This window comes from Ovis canadensis, chromosome 1 (genome assembly GCF_042477335.2).
Source record: "Ovis canadensis isolate MfBH-ARS-UI-01 breed Bighorn chromosome 1, ARS-UI_OviCan_v2, whole genome shotgun sequence".
NCBI classification, from domain to species: domain Eukaryota; kingdom Metazoa; phylum Chordata; class Mammalia; order Artiodactyla; family Bovidae; genus Ovis; species Ovis canadensis.
The window spans coordinates 595,168-611,276 of NC_091245.1; the positions used below are offsets into that span (position 1 = coordinate 595,168).

At 52.4% G+C, this 16,109-nt stretch overlaps 2 long non-coding RNA genes across 2 annotated transcripts; both read left to right on the top strand.

Annotated features, from left to right (window-relative positions):
- Nucleotides 1-6,283: 6,283 nt before the first annotated feature.
- LOC138445204 (uncharacterized) lies at nt 6,284-10,498 on the top strand. The gene is made up of 3 exons (XR_011258761.1): nt 6,284-6,626; nt 8,196-8,367; nt 10,108-10,498. It is a non-coding gene; the product is annotated as an uncharacterized lncRNA (long non-coding RNA).
- Nucleotides 10,499-12,756: 2,258 nt separating this feature from the next.
- Nucleotides 12,757-14,110, top strand: LOC138428664 (uncharacterized). The gene is made up of 3 exons (XR_011252539.1): nt 12,757-13,332; nt 13,429-13,634; nt 13,807-14,110. It is a non-coding gene; the product is annotated as an uncharacterized lncRNA (long non-coding RNA).
- The last annotated feature ends 1,999 nt before the right edge of the window (nt 14,111-16,109 follow it).

Consider the following 16,109-nt stretch of genomic DNA (forward strand, 5'->3'; position numbering starts at 1 on the left):
CAGGTGAGTGGCGACTGACTCCTCTGCTGTGCAGACGAGTTCTGGATAAACTTGCCTGTTCTCATTTGGAAACTCTGGGGGTGGCCTCAGTGGCGAAGAATTCACCTGTCAGTGTGGATGTGAGTTCAATCCCAGGGTTGGGAAGAGTGCCAGGGGAAGAAAACGGCAACTGAATCCAGTATCCTTGCCTGGAGAATTCTGTGGACAGAGGAGTCTGCAGGTTTACAGTCCATAGGTCGCAGAGTCTAACATGACCCCCTCGATCGCAGAGTCTAACATGACTGAGCGCGCATGCACATTCTCCTTTGAGGAGGCGGTCTTTGCTCACGTCTACAGAAATGATTAGCGTGGGAACCAAGTTTAGGATGTCACGCTTTGATGTTCTGAAAAGTTGCATGCTAATATTTAAAGTGAAATACACATCATCAAATCCACCCTTCCAGGAGACGACAGTGCAGTGATTCAGTTCACACAGAAATTTGCTCAACTGTCACCACCGTGACTTCAGAACACTGTTACCTCAGAAAGAAATCAAAAACTCATTAGACAGCCACTCTCCCTTCCCCTTCCCCAGCCCTCAGCCGTCCCCTGGGCGCTGTCTGCCTCTGGGCTGGCCTGTTCTGTGTGTTTCACATAACTGGAGTTGTGCAACTGTGGACATTTCCGGCTGGCTTCTCACACTTGGGGTCATGCTTTTGAGGCTCATCCATGTTAGCCAAGGGTTGGTTCCTCTCTTTTGCTGAAGAATTGCCTATTCTAAGTCAGTTAAGATGGTTAGAGGCACAATCTTTTTTACTGTGAACGATGCTCAGAACATAACAATCACCATCATTTTGTACATTCCGGTCCAGGCCGCCGCGTCTTGCTATCCTGCAGATCCCCAACTCTCCCCACCAGCCCGGAGCCACCATCAAGCTCAGTGGACAGAAGCCCAGCCCTGCTGTCTTTTCTCAAAACCCCACACGCCACCCCCCCCCCCACCCTGAGCAGGACTCCACCAATGGACGCCTCAGGACGGCGGCTAAAGGAAAGGGCTCCTGTGCCAGGCGTTGAGGGTAGTGGTGGCAAATGAGAGAGCAGAAGAGGAAGGGGGCAAAATCCTGACCCTCCAGAATATGAAGTCTCCCAACCAAGTACTGACCAGGCTCCTCAGGGAGGTGTGGCCACTGATGCCCCTAGGCTGGGCACCCTGCCAGCCAGGCTCCAGTCCCAAGCACGCTCTGAGCCCTGGGCTCCCCAGGTTCCTGTGTGTGGGCTGCTCCTGACGTGCCCTTCAGCCCTCTTGGGGCCGTCCCCTCAAGCTGAGACGTTTTACATGGGAGCTTGTGTTGCTGACTTAAAATGCATAATGTTGTGAGTTGTCTTATTTGGGGCAAAACGCCAGCCTGGGGGGCGGCGTCTCAGACCACACTGAGAAACTGCTGCAGAGGTGGGGGAAGGTCTGTGAATGTGTGCCTTTGCTGGAGATGCAATCAAGCCCATAACTTTTTCCAGAAAGTTTGCTAGTCTCGTGAAGATTCCTGCTTAGTCAAAGAGCAGAAGTCACCATGAAGGATTTTAGCGCTTTTCTAAATAAGGGGCGACACAAGGCTGGGCTCATGAAACCGTCCCCTGAGAATGTCGGGGCGATACAAGGCCGGGCTCATGAAACCGTCCCCTGAGAATGTCGGTCTGAAGACTTGTCCTGCAGTCTTCCCCGCAGCACAGGCGGCTCCTCTCTGCTCTCCACCCTGAGCTCCTGTGGGGGGCTGGAAGGCAGCCAGGGCAGCAGCTCTTTCTGTAATGCTGCAGAGGCAGATGGCAAGCGCCGGTTGGTGTGCTGCGCTCGGGGAGTGGGGCCCGTGGCGTTACCGCGGGACCAGCTGGCAGGGGCCACAGGCTTCTCCCCTCTGTTTTGGTGCCATCCTGACCGTGTCCGCCCTGCCCCTGCTCGCTCCCGCATTCCCCCATATTCCTCCAGGAGACGTTCCGCCCCCACGCTGCAGGCTGGGGCTTTAGGGACAGCAAGGGGCTAGCATCTCACAGTCGGCAGGAACCCAGCCAGGCCTGACCTATGGAAGGCTGTCTGGCAGAGAAAAGCAAATTTGCTTGGCGTTAGGAACAGAAAATCCAAGGGGAAGAGTGACTTGTCCTAGGTCATAGAGAGAGCTTAGAACTGAGGTCTGCTGCTGCTGCTGCTGCTAAGTTGCTTCAGTCGTGTCCAACTCTGTGAGACCCCATAGATGGCAGCCCACCAGGCTCCCCTGTTCCCGGGATTCTTCAGGCAAGAACACTGGAGTGGGCTGCCATTTCCTTCAATGCCTAAAAGTGAAAAGTGAAAGTGAAGTCGCTCAGTTGTTTCTGACTCTTAGCGACACCATGGACTGCAGCCTACCAGGGTCCTCCGCCTATGTGATTTCCCAGGCAAGAGTACTGCAGTGGGGTGCCATTGCCTTCTCGGACAGGTGAGGTCTGGCAGCCTCTAAATCTGTCTCCAAAAGACAGACCATCCAAGGAGAGACCTTGAATTACAGCTGTAATCAGCTAATTATAATGAGGTATGTTGGTTAAGTCCAAAGAGGGAGCAAGTGTGTCCCGGTGGCAGATGGTGAAGACTGCCCCCATCTGTTTCCCCACTTCCTGCTGCCCAGGGGCCCAGACAACTTATGTTCCGAGAATGTCTTCTTTTGGCTCGGGTATCTGGAAGGAGTCCTGCCATTGGTTTCTCAATGAGGTTTCTCAAGGAGGGTACAGTCATGAAATTTCTTTATTCAATTGAAAATAAAAATCCTGCCAACTACTGAAGTGGCAGATGAGGTGAGGGTGAGACAAGGCCCCTCAGCTTCTGGTCCCAGAAAGAGGGCAGAGGAGAAGACAGAGACCTGTGATGAGCCCGCGCGCACGGTGTTCCTTTCTCTGCTCACTGAGGCGTCATCACAGTTTGAGTTCCTTCCTCAGTCTGGTCCAGTGTCCTCACAGATCTCACAGGCTGGAGAGGTAATCAAGCACGGTCAGAGCCCTGGGGAGTTTCAGATGAGCCCAGAGGCACCACGAAGCAGCGGTGGCCATCAGCAGGTCTTCATGGAGTGGGCAACTTCTGAGCTGGGCCTAAGGGTGAGTTAGTTATCTAGGCAAAGATTGGCATGGGTGCCAAAACAAAACACAAGGTGAGTGAATGAACAGGGGGCCCTGTAACACAAGGAGGCAGCAAACCAGGACGGGAGCCTGAGGTCGCAGGCCCCCCTGGGAGACCTGTGGGCAGGGGCTGCAGTGTGCAGCCTGCCTCACCTGCCGTGTGAATGAACGGGGCGTCCCTCTAACACAGGGAGGCAGCCCACCAGGATGGGAGCCTGAGGTCACAGGCCCCCCTGGGAGACCTGCGGGCAGGGGCTGCAGTGTGCCGCCTGCCTCACCTGCCGTGTGAACTGTGCTGCCCCACTGGCCTGTGCTCCACCCGCTCAGCGAGGCCTCTCTGCCCTCTGCTCGGGCATAGGTCCTCTTTACTGGCAATCCGCACGTGGTGTTCTGTGTGCGATTGCCCTCCGCTTGAGGGGAGTGGCTTGGTGCAGAGGTGAGTCAGTGTGCAGTCTGAGGCTGGAGAGGATGCTGGGGAGTCCTGCAGTGGTGGGATCATGGTGGAAGGTGTTGGGTGCGATGAGGCAGACGCCACTCCTGAGACTTGAGGGCGGGGCAATTAGTGGCTGCCCTTAAAGGGTGGGCTCATTTGGGGCCGCATTGCCTTTGAGAAGTTTGGTGGATCTTGGGTCAGAAACATCTGGAAGGAATTACATACCGAGGATGAAGATATGAAAGCATTTGGACCAGAATTCATGACCCAGGTGAGGTGGGGAGAAAGTGGAGTGGAAGGGGCCTCAGGACATGGTGGAAATTCATTGACCACGGTCGTCAAGGGGGAGACCGTCACTTCCATTCCACAGCCTCCTGGTTACTCCCAGAGTGCTGGGTCCAGAGAGACCACTCAATAAACAGGTGCTCACTTGATCCAAAACCACTGAAGCTTTCACTTTGATTCACCACGATATAATATGCTGAATTCAAGAGACTGGTGCCCAGGTTTATATTAATGAGCTAGAAACGAGAAAGAAAAAGACTCAAGAAAAATGAAAGAATCCACACTATTAAACTCTGACCATGCTTTCCACGGTGGCCTCAGGGTCTTGGCACTTGCTGCTCTCCCAGCTCAGAACACTCTCCCCATTGATTACTCTCGAAACACACTCTGAAACTTACCTAAACTTCCTGAGTTTATTTTTCTCCCAGGTGCATATTACCACTGGACTTGGCATACATTTTACTTTTTCTGTCTCTGAGCCTGTCAGTTTCGTATAAGGATTGGGGTCTCCAGCCTCCTGCTTGACCCACAGCTGAGCCCCAGTGTCTGGAATGGGCCAGGAACAAAGTGGGGCCTCCATGAACGTGCTCTCGGGAGGGAGCCCTGAGCGTGTAGTGGGGACAGGAGGTGTCACGAAGCACTGTCCTGGGCTGTGAATGAAGGGGTCGGAGGACGACAGCCTGCCGTAGGTCTTAACTCTTTTGTTTTGCATCTGTCTTACGTAATCAAGATTGAACATCAGGCCCGGAGGAGGCGGCCACTCTGACCTGGGGACAGCTGTACGCAGAGTAACCCGCAGCTCCTGTGCTGAGATCAAGAAGGATGGGTGTCAGGTCTAGGCTCTCACCGGGAGCTCTCCTCCTCCACCATCTCCTCGTTTCTCTCTGAGAAACTTACGCCCAGGACTGGTGAGTCCTGCCCTTGGCCACAGAAGCCGAGCCCAGAACCAATGACACTTCTGGAGGTAACTCCGCCCTTTGTAACCATTGCCAAAACACCCAGTCATCACTAACAAGCTTCCTGACTCCCAATTAGGCAAAGATGCCCACTCCAGTAAACACTCATAGCTCCCTAATCAATCACCTGATGCCAGCCCTACAGCAGGAATTTTCTTTGTCTTGAGGCTATAAAAATTGGTTATTAAACCCACAAAAACTGCCAAATCTCCCTGGTCTGCCCGGAGTTCAGCCCACTGTGATGGCAGTGCCCACATTATCTCTGCTTTGTGGGTAATCAACCCACTGCCTTCTGAAATGCTGTGCCTGGAGATTCCTTTCCAGCCCACACTCAGACTGCCTCAACAAGCATGCCAACCAATCCCTCCAGTTGGTGGGGCAGGTTCTGAGCGGTCCATATTTCCAGCTCAGAAAAGACTTGGCCTGTGCTTTGCAACTTAGAAGCCCCTCTCCGCCACAATGGACCCACTTGCGTCTCACCTATCCTGCAGTCACCCCACTTCCAGAGGTATTTGCAGTCTTTGTTCAGTGGGTGAGAACCCACAGGGCAGGCGCTGAGGCTCCTGCAGCCACCACGACGATCCCCCGCACCTCTGTGAGGAGTCCTGAGCCTCTGAGGGGATGGGGCCCCCTCCGTGGGTCTCCCTGGGGCTGTGACAGAACCTCCTTTCTCCTGGACCGGCACAAAGATGACTTGTCCATACCCGTGAGGGGGCGGGTAGGAGTGCACAGCGGCCCCGAGGGCCCAGCGCCCTGGGATCCTGGGGGTGGGAGCGGTGAGGGAAGGGGCCTGCAGGGTGGCTCGCCCGGGGTGGGGGCCGGGACGCCGGGCTGCTTCCAAGTGGCCACACCAGCCACAGACGCTGATGGGGACAAAGTGCTCCGGGTCTATGCGAGCCAGTCACGCAGCGAGTGCTCTCAGAACCAGCGCTTATGGTAAAACACCTGTGCTGATTGGCAACAGGGGAAGGGATGCCTGTGACCCAGGAAACTCTCCCCTAACCTTCAGGAAACACTCTGACAGGGTCTCTGAAGATGCAAAAAAAAAAAAAAAAAAAGTCTGCTTTGGTTAAGAAGACAGGGGAGGAATTGAACATTGGCTGCAAAGCTACATTTTTGAAGAAGTAGAAAACAGCACTATTTCTAAATTAAAAGCCTGTGTTTAGAACAAGCTTACTTAATGACTAACTGTATACTGCAGGCGCTGGTGAAAGCAAAAGCTGTGTTGCAGGCTGTGGTAACTCCCACTTGCACTTTCCTGACTTCCGCGTTGGTCTAAGGCTGGGCGCCGCGGGGAGGTGCTAGTTCTGCGCCCGTGCGCTTCACTCTTTGGAAGTGATCACACCTGTTTACACCGGTGTGAGGCGTGGGGCACAGGGGGCTGGGGCCCCTGGGCTGTGGGGACAGAGGGAAGGGGGTTGGCCAGGGAGGGGGGGTCCTGCCCTCGGGCTTCTGCTTTGCCCAGGCACTCAGGGGCCCCTGGTTCGCTCTTGACCTACTAATGGGGGAGGAGACAGACAAGAAGAGCCGTAGGGGGAGCTGCAGTCAGCACCTTCCATATACCCTCCATTTACCTCTTGGGCATCGAGCGCTCCCGAAGCTCTTCAGAGGCCTCGGTTCTTTGGATGTCTTTGGTCTTCACTAGTCTTCTTGCTCAGGTGTGTATGTGCGCACCCATGCTGTAGCTGCAGTCAGGTCTGACTGCACCGCTCTGTACTATAGGTCCACCATGCTCCTCTGTCCTCGGGGTTCTCCAGGCAAGAATACTACAGTGGGGAGCTGCTCCCCTCTCCAGACATCTCCACCCGGGGCTCGAGCCTGGGTCTCCTGCACTGCAGGTAGGCTCTTTACATCAGGGAAGTAATTACTTAATTGTAGTTATTTTCCAGCAACACTATTTGGGGGTTGACCTCAAGAGTATCCCCATGTTTTCCTTTCCCCTGTGATTTGAAGCTGCTGCTGACACCCTGGTGCTCCCACTGGGTACCTTATTATTGTTCACCCACATGGCCTGCCCCAGTGCCGCCCCTGGCCACAGAAACTCTGTGAGCTAGCAATGGAGTTCAGTCAATGACCTACCAGCAAATCTAATGAAAACTGCCCATGAACTCATGGTTTTCAACCCATTCCTGAAATGTGAATTGATGCAACTTGAAGGACAAACTCTCATACAGCAAGAACTCTGGGAAGGGTGTGGGTAGGGGGAACATGGCAGAGACACCCACTGGGCTCCTAGGAGGCTGGCCCCTTCTCTCCTGGGGGGACTGAACACTCAGCTTTGAACTGAGCACATGGCTGCCCGAGACTACAGACATTCCCAGCATCCTCTGAAGCGGGGATGCTGGTGAGACCAGCTCTCCCTCCAGGATGGAGGGAAACCTCGTGTGCTCTCCCTTCTCCTGCTGTCTTGCTGTGGGAACGTCAGCCGAGAAGGGGAAGCTCCATTCTGCTCCAGGTCCACCCTGGAGGGGGCAAACGCCCCTGGGATGACAGAACAGTATTCCTAGGACGAGAGTGGAGCTTTCTGGAACAGCCCTGCCAGACCAACCCCGGGCTGCCTCACTCCACATCTAAATGGGGAACAGACGCACACTTCTCCTGGCTGTAATTTGGTGGGGACTTTTTTTTTTGTCCACAACCTTGACTGGCACATCAGGCTCTGAGGGGGTTTCTGTGCAGCAGCCTTGTCAGGCTGCTCCAACATGCAGAAGTCTGGTGTTTTCAGCTCTCCTTTCTGTGGGAGGACAGCCAAGCTCAGCTCTATCTGCTGTCCTCTCCAGCTGCGGCTCTGAAAACCTACGTGGAAAATAGATGCTCCCGACTCAGTGAATCAGGAGGTGATCCCTCTACCTTCCAGGGAGATGGACTTGTTCCTTCCCCCGCACCGCGCACCCCCCACTCTCCCCTAAACACATAACTGGCTTTGAGATGTGTGCTCTTTTCCTGATAATAAGGGCAGTTTCTAACTGCACAGCCTCGAGGCACAGGCATCTCGTGTGTGGTGTAACTGGATTATCACAAGGAAGATGAGTTTCACTCTGGTAGGTCCCCTGCTAAACTGATGCATTGAAAACTTTCAGTGGAAATATCACTAAAACCCATTTTCAGTATTAAGCTAAAATGTGGGAAGTTGCTAAGTTTTGCCCTAAGTTCTCAGGTCAAGGAGACAGATATTCAGGATTTCCCAGGGGTCTGATCTTGTTTATGTAATTTCTTAGATATCCTTCACCCTTATGGAACCTGCTAGTTTATAGAGAAAAAAAAAACGCATATACTGAAATATTAAACTGCTTGAGAACATGGTAATAAGTTTGATAATTCATTTATTCATTTGTGCTTGTCTGAAAAGTGTCTTCTCTTTCAGGGGTAGTTTAAAATATAATTTATTAATAGTAACTGTCCTTCAGGTCCATGTGAGCCTTAGAAGAGGCATGGGGAGATGAGAGTTGACTCACGCCAAGCTGCTCTGGATGATTCTCCATTAAATAGTGACAGTCTCACCCACAGACGACTGATGTCTCCAGCATCACAAGACAGGGCTGGTCTTTCTGGAGGAAGCTCACAACCACATCCTCACAGGTCACTGACTCCTGAAAACACAGCGGGTGTTCCACATCAGGGGGTACTGTTGCAGGAAGGGGGACCCCTTCCAGGGCCCGAAACTGGGCTCCTGTCCAACACTCGGAAGTGAATTGTCCGAGGAGACACATGTGCTGACAAAGCAAGAGAGTTTATTGGGAAAGGGCACCAGCATGGAGAGCAGGAGGGTAAGGGAACCCAAGAGAACAGCTCTGCCACACGGCTCGCAGTCTCGGGTTTTATGGTGATGGGATTGGTTTCCGGGTTGTCTTTAGCCAATCATTCTGACTCAGAGTCCTTCCTGGTGGTGCACACTTGGTTCAGCCAAGATGGATGCCAGAGAGGAGGATTCTGGGAGGTGGTCAGACATGTGGTGTCTCCTTTTGAGCTTTCCCAACCTCTTCCGGTTGGTGGTGGCTTATTAGTTCCGTGTTCCTTACCAGGACCTCCTGTCATAAAACAGCTCATGCAAATGGTTACCGTGGTGCCTGGCCAGGCTGGGCGGTTTCTGTCAGCATGCTTCCCCTAACGGTCCCACTGAGGTTTCATAGATCAGGCCACAGCATCCTGCATCCCCGGGTCAGATTCTACCACAACCTGTGCTGGTTGGACCCGCAAGCTAAGAATGATCTTTATTATCTTAAATGTTATAAAGTTGTGAGACATATGAATTCTATGGCTGCCAAGTCTCAGCGTCTGTAAAGATACCTGGGGCTGCTTTCCTGCTGCAATAACGGAACTGTGCAGATGCCGCAGAGATCGTAGGACCGTCTAAGATACTCACTATCTGCCGCTTAGGAAGACTTGCCAGCTCTGGCTCAGTAAAGTGGTATTTTAAACACGGTATGCTGGAGTTTTGGTTGAAGAAAGGTAAAGTTTTAGTAAATTTTGCCCCATGAAATAAATCTTTTTTAGTAATGTAAAACTGGCCACCTTACTCAGTAATCTCAGAATAAACACAAGGACAGCAAATATTTATTAATAATTGAAAATTTGTTAAAGAATCAGGTCATTTAGGTGATCTTACTTCTGCATGACACATTGACATGGTTGATTCCAGAGTTACATTTTCCCTTAGGATCAGGTGGATTCTATAGCCTCTCCTGTGTGTGTGTGTGTGTGTCTGGCCTGAATGGTTGCATGCTGCTTCTTTATTCTTGCCACCCTGGCATTGCTTAGAGACCCTGGGTGTTTCATGAAAGCAATGGCCAACTGCCGCGGCCAGCACAAACAAGAGTCGCACCTGCACAGGGAAAGAACGGAGCGTCCCCGCTAAGAAAATAAGAGAGAGACAAAAGATGGGGCTGATCCTCTCAACCCCATCTTTTGTCTCTCTCTTATTTTCTTAAAACAGATAATGGACCTGGTTATACTAGCCGTTCTTTTCAACGTTTTTGTCTTTCTTTCCAAATTCATCATAAAACAGGAATTCCATATAATCCACAAGGACAAGGCATTGTGGAATGAGCCCATCAACGCCTTAAACATCAATTATTAAAACAAAAAAAGGGGAATGAACTGTATAGCCCCTCACCGCATAACGCCTTAAATCATGCCCTCTATGTTTTAAATTTTTTAACTTTAGACACAGAAGGCAATTCAGCAGCCCAGCGTTTTTGGGGAGAACGATCCTCATGCAAAAAACCACTTGTACGATGGAAGGATCCACTTACCAATCTGTGGTATGGGCTAGACCCTGTATTAATATGGGGACGAGGGCATGTTTGTGTTTTTCCACAGGATGCCGAAGCGCCGCGTTGGATACCGGAAAGGCTGGTACGCGCGGCGGAGGAACTCCCTGACATATCAGATGCATCGCATGACACTGAGCGAGCCCACGAGTGAGCTGCCTACCCAGAGGCAGATTGAGGCGTTGATGCGATATGCTTGGAATGAGGCTCATGTACAACCTCCAGTGACACCTACTAATATACTGATCATGTTATTATTATTGTTACAGCGGATACAAAACGGGGCGGCTGCGGTTTTTTGGGCATACATTCCTGATCCGCCCATGATTCAATCCTTAGGATGGGATAAAGAAATAGTACCTGTATATGTCAATGATACAAGTCTTTTAGGAGGAAAATCAGATATTCACATTTCTCCTCAGCAAGCCAATATCTCCTTTTATGGTCTTACTATGCAATATCCTATGTGCTTTTCTTATCAATCACAGCATCCTCACTGTATACAGGTGTCAGCTGATATATCCTACCCTCGAGTGACTATTTCAGGCATTGATGAAAAAACCGGAAAGAGATGGTACCGTGACGGAACCGGACCTCTCGACATTCCGTTTTGTGACAAACATTTAAGCATCGGCATAGGAATAGACACTCCTTGGACTTTATGTCGAGCACGGGTCGCATCAGTGTACAACATCAACAATGCCAATGCCACCTTTTTATGGGACTGGGCACCTGGGGGAACACCTGATTTCCCCGAATATCGAGGACAGCATCCACCCATTCTTTCTGTAAACACTGCTCCTATATATCAGACAGAACTGTGGAAACTTTTGGCTGCTTTTGGTCACGGTAATAGTCTATATTTACAGCCCCACGTTGGGCGCCACCTGCCGCGGCCAGCACAAACAAGAGTCGCACCTGCACAGGGAAAGAACGGAGCGTCCCCGCTAAGAAAATAAGAGAGAGACAAAAGATGGGGTTGAGAGGATCAGCCCCATCTTTTGTCTCTCTCTTATTTTCTTAGCGGGGACGCTCCGTTCTTTCCCTGTGCAGGTGCGACTCTTGTTTGTGCTGGCCGCGGCAGCCAACCATGCTAAGAGGCCTAACCCTGCCTCTGTCTCGTGTCTTCAGGAGCTAAGTGCATGTCAAATGCGTATGAAAGGTCCAGATGTAAAAGTTCAGGTGCCCATTGATCCACACCACCTGTGTAAAGGGAATGTCCTTCTTTTACCGTCATGGGGGTAATTGGGGCCAGACGTGAGGACAAAGCGCACGATCAGTCCAGGTGCAAAAAGGCAGTTGTCCGCTTGCTTCACAGCTGCTGTGCGAAGGGAAAAGCCTTCCTTTGGGAAAACAGCTCGGATCTCATAGAGACAAGGGCTGCCCCCTGCAGAGTGGGGCCAGTAGCCTCTGGTGGGGAAGACTGCAGTGATGACTGACTGGCTGGGGGCTCCCAGGATGAGGCAAGAGGCTGAGGAGCCCAAGTCTGCAGAGCCAAGGTCATACCAACAGCTCCTTGGATCTGCGTCAGTCTGAGTGGAGCAGTGACTTTAAGGGGCTAGGATGCCAGCTGCCTGCCTGGAGGCCACAGGAGGAGGGGGCCGAAAAGCAGGCGGTGTGGCTCATCTTGGTTTCTGAAGACACTTCTTTCTGGCACCAGGTGCCAAGCTATGGCAAAGACTGTATTCTTTTTATAAAACTGCTTTAGCTGTTCTAATTCATTTGCCTTTCCATCTTAGTTCATTTAAAAGATAAATGTACAAATGTGTATATTTTTTCTCTTAACACCAGTGGAAACCCTAATTTGGCTATTTTTATCCAACAGTTCATCACGCAGATCTTTCAAGTCAGTACCGATAAAAATGCCCTTATCAGATCCCTCTTAATGGCTGTTTCCTGAATGTTCTGTTTTTATACTGATACTAATATCAATAATCTTATTACACAAGTATTTGCACAAATGTTCCTCCCACGCTGATGTGTTATCATTGGACCTTCCTTGTGGAATATGAAAAGGTGGGTTTATGGCTGTTTATCATTCATTCTTTGATGGCTTCTGGACTTTAAAAAATGTATCATGAGTCCATTCTTTTATTCCACAGAATAAAAGTCATTCATGCATGTTTTTACCGAATCCTTTCACGGTTTCAGCTTTACAGTCCACACAGTCTAAGTCTCACTAAATTCCCAAGTCCGCCCGGGAGCAGGGACCTGCCCTTGGGCCGCCTGGGTCCGACCCTCGGGGATCGCGGAGGAGCGCGCCTTCTCCCGCAGCTGCCCGGGGAGGTCTCCCCAGCTGCCGCCCTCCCGTCTGTTGTCTGGGTCTCCGCGCCCTGCGGGGCCGGGAGCCGGCTCCCAGGCGGACGCCCGGGACAAGCGGGGCGTCAGGGCGGCCCGGCGGTCGGGGTGCGCCCGGGGCCGTGTGCGCCGCTCGTCGGGAGCCACCCAGCGGCCGCCGCCAGCCGGTCCCTTCCCGGGGAACGCTGGCGACTCCCGCGAAGGCTGCGGCTCGGCCGCCGAGCCCGGGGCAGAGCTCCAGGGGCCGGGGGTGCCAGCGCCATGAGACCCGGGAGGAGCCTGCTGTCGCCGGAGAGTCGGGCTGCAGGTCCGCGGCCTGGGCGGGCGGCGCCGGCCGGTGTCGCTGCCCGGCCCGGGACCGGCGCGCCGCGGGGCCCCTTCTGCCCGCGGGCGCCGCCGGGGCAGCTGAGCGCGAGCCGGAAAGGTCCCGGCGCCGGCGTCCGCCGGGTCACACCTCCTCGATGTTTCCCTCTCGCCCGGAGGTGCGGACCACACGGACGCACGCGGACATGTCCAGTCTCCCCAGCCTCCCCCATGGACCCCGACAGTCCTGACTCACGAACGTGCGTCCTCTCCCCGCAGAGGGACCACGGGCCGCCCGTCCTCCTCCCCAAAGGGCGCCCGGAAGCGCTTCCTTGTCAGCCTGGGGGAACGGGCGTCCCGCTGCCGTCGCGGCGCTGCGGCTGCTCCCAGGCGGCCACGGTTCCCGGTGACGGGCCCAGGACTCAGCCGGCGGGTTTCCTGCGGGTCGGGCTGCATCTATGCGAGGGGCGCCCTGCGACCCTTCTATTCTCCTCGGGCTCAGAGGTGGGAAGAATGGTGTCCGCGTGGAGGCGCTGTTTCGCGGGTGTGAGACACGGATACGTCTGTGTGAGGATCACAAAGCCTACAGATGGGCGGCTGCTCTGGCGAGGTCGACCAGATGGCCCGACAGTTGTTGAAGCTCCTTGCTACTAATGTGGTAACCTGCTGTAATGTAGGTATCCAATGAGAAATCTTAAAATTAATTATAATGAAAATCACCATTATCATTGTTACTCAACAATAACGTAATTATTACCTTTGTTTGCAGTTAATTTAAGAAACATCGTTTCAAGCTTATCCACAGAGTATCCAATTGCAGACAACTAGAGAAGGATGTTGAGATGAAGAACTTTCTTCACACACTGGGAAGTCGGGGAATCTCTCCTTCCAGCCACGAGGCCCTGCCCAGCAGCAACCGACCTGGAAAACCAGACCCCAGCCTCCGCAGCAGTGGGCTCCAGGATTCAGTGCATGGTCAGTGACTGCCACCTTCCTTATTTTTCTTCCTTTCAATTTAGTACCAAATGGGGGAAACCAAATCTGTTATCTAAGCAGTCACCTGGGACGGCCCTCTTCCTGTCAGCCTGCCTCTGGCTACCCCATATTACACGCTCTGAGCAGGACACGCTTTCCCTTTTCCCACCAGAACGTGTCCCCACTCCAGTGTGTGCCCTGAGTCTCAGCCTAGGCGCGTGGTGGTGGCTGACTCCCTGCTCTGGAGACAAATTCTGAAGAAACAGTAAAGGATCGGGAAAATATCCTGGAGGAGGAAATGGCCACCCACTCTAGTACTCTTGCCTGGAAAATTCCATGAACCGAGGAGCCTAGCCATCTACAGGTCATGGGGTCACGAAGAGTCAAACACGACTGAGCATGCACACAGAGACACGGGCATCTTTGTTTATGTCTACAGCGCTTAGAAAGAACCAAATAAAGCACGGAGGATAATATGTGGTTGTTGTTACTTTTGAAAAAAAAATTCAAATTACTCATTTTAAGTTTAGATATATCTCATATACCAAAAACTTCTCCCTTGAGCACTGTATTGTAGTGATTGCCTATGCATATAGTTGTGTAGCCATCATCACTATCTGATCCAGAATATTTTACATTTTATCTCCCTACAAAGACACCTAGTGTTCCTTCATCAGCCACTTTAAGTTCCGCATTCCTCACTCCTTCGTCCTTATGGAACTGCCTATTCTGTGTATTCCAAGCACATGGGTTTGTGCAACTGCGGCCATTTGGGTCCGGCTCCTTACACGGTGCCGTGTTTCTGAGGCTTATTCTTATTTTATCACGTGGTCCAATTTTTTGTTTGGCTTCAGAACTTTCCTAAGTCTTTAACACACACACACACACACACACACACACACACACGCTACAGTTCTTTTAATGTGGAAAATACACTGAGGTCCAGCGTCGCCATTAGAACCATTTTATGCGCACAGTTCCATGGCATAAAGTACCGCCTTCCTGTAGGCACTCAACCTGCCCCCCAACCCAGAGCGGCCAGCGTGCACAGGGGGCACCAGCCCAGCTGTGCTACCCACTGTCAGAGCCCCCAGAGCGCCCTCCCAGGCCAAGACTCAACAATAGGCCGCTTCCCAATGGCCAAAGAAGGGCCCATCTGTGCCAGTGGAGGGCGGTGGCCGAGGGTGAGAGAGACGAAAGGAGGGACGGACAGGAGGGTCTGCAGCTCCTGGTCTCCCCAGGCGGTCTTGCAACCAACTACTAATCACGCTCAACTTTGCTTCAGCTTCTGAGCTCAGAAATTAGCAAGTGCCTTCACGGTGGTATGGCCCTAGATGGTGGCAGCCCCGACCAGGCACCCCAATACCCTGTGCTGTGGGACCCTGCCATGCCAGCCTTACCAGCCCCTGTCAGAGCCCTGGGGTGCCCAGCATCTGTGGGCAAACCGTTCCTGACACATCCTTCAGCCCTCTGGAGGCCTAGCCATCAGGCTGTGACTTGGAGTTCCCAGGAGGTGGTTATCACTCAGGTTATGTGGCCAATGGCAATAGGGCCTGACCCTCTGGAAGCGAGTGGAGAAAAGCCCAGTGCTCTCCTTCAGTGTGGTCCTGGCACCAGCTGCGTGTCTCTCGCTGACACCCTCACTGCTTCATCCAGATATTGCACTTACCACTCGTGTTCCAGGCTGGGATTCTAGCGGCAGCCTTCCCAGGGTTGCAGCCTTTCCCAGTGACCAATCCCAAGTACCTATGCCTCAACCTCTGGACCCTCACATAGGTAGTACCGCTATCAATGCTTCGGGTTAAAAGCAGCAGATCTCAGACGCTGAAGACTTGTCCTAGGTCTTGCAAACAGCTCCGAACTGAGGTCTGGGGGCCTTTAATGCTGTCACCTGAGACCACGCCATCTGCCAGCAGACACGTCAATCTCCAGATAATCAGAATCAGAGTGATTAAGTGCAAAGAGGGACACATGCGTCATGTTGGGAGGAGGGGGGTGGGAACAACACCCTCTGCCTTTGTCTCCCTGCTCCCAGCTGCCCAGGGCCCCAGGCCGTCTCCTCAATATCCTGTGTCAACATGTTGTTCTCTTTCGACTCAGACAACATGGAGGGTCCCTGCCCCTCAAGTAGTAATTTTCTCAGTTTTGAGGGGTACACTCATGAAATGTCTTCCAGTGTAAAAATAAATGAAAAGCTAAAAATCACCCCGACCACTGGAGTTCCATATGAGGTGAGGGTGATATAAGGTCCCTGGAACTTCTGTTCTGGAAAGAGGGAGGGAGGAGGAAGAAAAAGCTAATCTTCAGTGAATGTAACCTTCACCTGGACTCTGTTTAGTCATTTTATCTCTACAGTTATTCAGTCATCATAACATTTACTCAAGGTCTTTTCTCTTTAGGGCCTTATGTTCTCATGGAGCTCACAGGCTGAAGAGATACTCAAAGTGAGCGAGTCAGTTCCTAGGCAGGTTGATA